The sequence below is a fragment of the Morus notabilis genome, unplaced genomic scaffold (assembly GCF_000414095.1).
Source record: "Morus notabilis unplaced genomic scaffold, ASM41409v2 Scaffold46, whole genome shotgun sequence".
Lineage (NCBI taxonomy): Eukaryota > Viridiplantae > Streptophyta > Magnoliopsida > Rosales > Moraceae > Morus > Morus notabilis.
Window position 1 is genome coordinate 859,662 of NW_010365505.1, and position 4,477 is coordinate 864,138.

General features: G+C 32.8%; 1 pseudogene; it reads left to right on the forward strand.

Moving 5' to 3' along the window:
* Positions 1-1,001: 1,001 nt before the first annotated feature.
* LOC21408009 overlaps positions 1,002-4,477 on the forward strand; it is a 5,392-nt pseudogene continuing 1,916 nt past the window's right edge.

Sequence of the window (4,477 nt, forward strand, 5' to 3'; positions counted from 1 at the left end):
TCTTTGAGAAAATGTTATATTATTTCAACGATAACGGTTTTTTTTTTTTTTTTTTTTGGTTGTGATAGACAGTTGTAAGAGGGAGAGAAAATTGGTGGGGTGTTGTCTAATTAACACTGCTTGGAGAGGTTCAATTAGTAGGAGAAAAACAAAGTTGATTTATTTATTTGATTATCGTTAAAGCCGAATGCATATATTAATCTTCTCCAACTTGTACAAATGCATGTCAAACACCATTTCCCGACTTATCAGAATAAAGGCAAGTATAAACATAAAAAACACTTCGTCCTATTTAACCGATATATAACGGATACACAATTATATTGTCTCATCAAAATAAAGTTAAGTGGGGCCAGAATCGAAATTGCCAAATTATACTGATCATTCTATTTATTTTGCTCTGTAGGATGCAAATTAATATGCTTCCTTTTTCATCCATTATCATTACACACCCTATAAAACTATGCTTGATTTTTACAAATTTGACTTGCATATTTTGTTGTGTGCTATACAAAAACATGTGTTGAATCCTTCGTCCGCTATTATTCTTCGTAAGGTTTAACCTTTTCTTTGCTCTGAATTGTAATGTTGGATTTTATTTAGGTCTCGCTCGTTTCGTGGATTCGAGTTTTCAATTCGAGTAGAGATATGACATTTTTCAAGAAGTTTTAACTGTAACAAAAAAGTTAGATGTGACATATTATGAGAACTTTTAACTGTAGAAATATAAACTAAAAATTTAAATCAATAAAATAAACAAAGTCTTATTCTTTTATTCAATTTATAAATGTGGGTCTTTTGTGTGTGTGGGTGTGTGTTGTGATACCCTCTCGAATCTTTCCCTGACATTCATAACGCGAAACCACTTATAGTGTAACATCTTTCCTTCTAACATTAATGTACGAGCTGTTCCTTTAGAATACATTGCAGGATCGAATTTTCAAGTAAACCAAAAATCATTTTTCAAATCGTAATCACTGATCACTCATGTTACACATAATATGACTTGCTATGATACGTTAGTTAAAACAAATCTCGAGTCTGCTTACCACATGAGCCAACTAACTTATCCTCTTCTGGGAGCCTCAGGAGAAGGCAACATTGTCTTTATCTCAGTTGCTGGTGTGACGTGTATAAATATTGGGTCCATATACGGTGCCACTAAAGGTAAATCAATTAATTAATTTGTGTATCTGTATATATTCATTTATGTTGCTTATTTTTATAATTGTCTCAATGGTTAGGAACTGAAATTTGATGATTATTTCTTTTTCCTTTTCGGGTCTTATCTACTTGTATGTAGCTGCGATGAACCAATTGACGAAAAATCTGGCATGCGAATGGGCAAAGGACAATATAAGGAGTAATTGTGTCGTGCCTTGGGCTACGAGAACACCTTTAGCTGAATCTGTAACATTTCTTTACTCGTGCTTATTATCCAAAGTTCATATGATCATGGTTTTTTTTTCCTCCTAAGATTTTAAAGTAAATGATCGTTTTTAAAGTCTTGTTTTGGTAAATGAGGTAAATGACTGTTTCTAAAAAACTTAAACAGTGATAGACTGGGTTCTGGTTTATCACCAATCAACTTGTTGGTCCATCACTAATCAACTTAGTGGTATATCATTGATAAACTGATTAACCAATATCAATCAAATAACTTACTGATAGCCCATTGGTAAATCAGTGATAAACCATTGGTACATCACTAGTGAACCATTAGTACTCAGATTTCAAAGTAAATTGTCATTTTTAAGTCTTTTTTTGGGTAAATGATTAAGTTATGTTGAATTAGGAAAATGACTGTTTGTAAAAAAGTTATAACAATGATAGACTGAGTTATGGTTTATCAGCTATCAACTTATTGGTACATCACTGATTGACTTAGTGGCATATCACAGTCAACACAATAACTTACCAATCCATCAATAATAGACCATAATAGATACACAAGTTTATATTTTTGCCCCTTACTAAATCAATAATAGATACATGGGTTTAAATTTTTATCCTTACTCTTGATTTTCCAAAGGGTGACCTTTGATCCCCGTTCTCACTTCTTTCCTTTACTTTTCAAACCTTTTCCCACGACACTCCGTTACATATAAGTAAACACGTACTAGTTAATTTTTTTTTACTACATATTCGTGTTATTTGTAATATTGCTCTTGCTTTTTCAGTATCTCAGCCATGGCGACAATTTGAAGTACGTTATCTCCAGAACACCCATTGGACGTGTCGCAGAGCCAAACGAAGTGTCTTCATTGGTGGCATTCCTATGTCTACCAGCAGCTTCTTACATAACAGGCCAGGCTATTTGTGTTGATGGAGGTTTTACTGTGAATGCGTTTTTCTCTCACACACCTTATTGCACAATAGCCCAAAACCATATTAGGTGTATTAAGATATATTAGAAGATAGGATATTTCTTCATATCCCCTCCTGAAGTGCGACGTGCTCGTTAGACATAAATTAAAAACCGTCGTTAAAAATCACAAAACATTTTTATTGTTGAAAACTTCTTGCAACCCGATGCTTATTCCCCAAATACCATCATCGCTTCTTCTCCGGGAAAAGTTCAGGCTGGTTTTCGAGCGGAATGGCTTTGACCTTGAAGGTCTCTAGGCTTCGACCTGCCAAATCAGCCTAGACCTAGTCTATTAGATTAAGCCTAGATTTCCCAAACTCCTATAATAGTGTATCAGAATCGCTATTTTGTACAGTCGATGGGATTAGATCCACGATCTAGCTTCATATCAGTAGTGGGTTCATGTGAAGGATGCTCCAAGTTTTAACGGTACTCGTCAGTCAAATAGTCCTTTTTCTATTGGTGTTCTCATCATTATCCAAGGGTATTTCCAGTGTTATTGAACACTAAAAACTTACAATTCCTAGTCAACCAAAGAGGGGAGAAGCTGCATTTGGCTTGCTTCTCCTCTTAGCCGTCCAACTTTGAGAAATTGTTGAATAATAGTTGTTTGCTTTTTTTTTACGAAATACAAACTATGCATAAAATTGTTTCAAGAAATAATTTTCAATTGTTGAAAATTATTAGCAAGCTGACCCTGAGATGGTTGACTTGTACTCCAAGTTTGCTTCTTTTGGAATATATAACGTAGAGAACGAAATTTTTTCATGCATTGCTGCGTATTAATATTCAAGTGGGCATCGCAATTTTACGCCGAGCTCAGTTATCAGTTGAAAACCAAGGTAAAACCATCTAATCAGGTTCAGAGTTGTAAACGAGTTAAAATTTTAAACTGCCTATAGGGTGAGAATAGATTTAGGGAGTCCTATATCCTATTACCCACTTATCCGCCCTGATTGACAAAACATAGGAAAATACTATTCACATTAACTCAAATTCCCTGATCTTAACTCAAATTCAAGGGCGACCATGAACTTGAAAACCGTTACTTGAGTTTAACTCAAGTTTTGTTTCTAGTTCCCCAAGGTTGAACACTAACTTGGGCCAAGATCTGAACTCGAGTGGGCTTTTTTGAGTTTTTAGGTGCAAACAAACACACGTGAAAAGTCTAAGAGCTTCGTTTACTTTTACGGATTCAAGTTTTCAATTCGAGCTGAAATGTGATATTTTCTGAGAATTTTTCACTGTAGCAGAAAAAGTTAGATGTGACATTTTTTGAGAGCTTTGTACTGTAGAAATATAAAACTGAAAACTCGAATCGGTGAAATGAACGAGACCTAAAATAATCCTTCACGCGTGCATTAAATATCAATTGGATTTTTAGATTTTTCCTATAGACAGAGAAATTGGTAACCACGTCAATATCTTGTAGATTTTTCCTCCTGATATTTGACGGTCTTTCTTTCTATGGTGATAATGTAGACGGTTGATATTCGTGGATTACTCTTCACTTGCCTGACTGAAAAACTCAAAAAAAGTTGAAACTCAAGTTACAACTTTATTCAAGTTTACGTTCTTTTAAGTTTTAACTTTATTTAACTTTATTCAAGTCACAACTTCAACTCAAGTTATAACTTAAAAACTACACTCAAATCACACTCTAAAAGAATATGCCCACAATGACTTAGTTTGGTATTACTTTTTTCTCTCACAATTAACTTCTGTTTGTAGCAGAAGCTAATTTGAGTGTTTCGTAAATCTCCTCAAAAGTGCTTTTTGAAGAATTTTTCAAGAATCTCCAACTAAAATCAGAAGCAACCTAAAGATAACTTTAGCTTTTAGATTGTGCGGGAATTAACATAGTACAATTAATGAAACTTTCATAATACCCATAATACCCCTAATAAAATTTAAAATTTACAATATTCCTAATCTAAAATTCAAACTCGTAATATAATATAATAAAATATAATAGTAATATTGTAACAAATAATATCATAATTATATTAATAACTCTAATATTATAATTATTTTAATAATATGATATTATAATAATATTATAATTATTTTAATAATATGATATTATAATTATAATATAATTATAATATA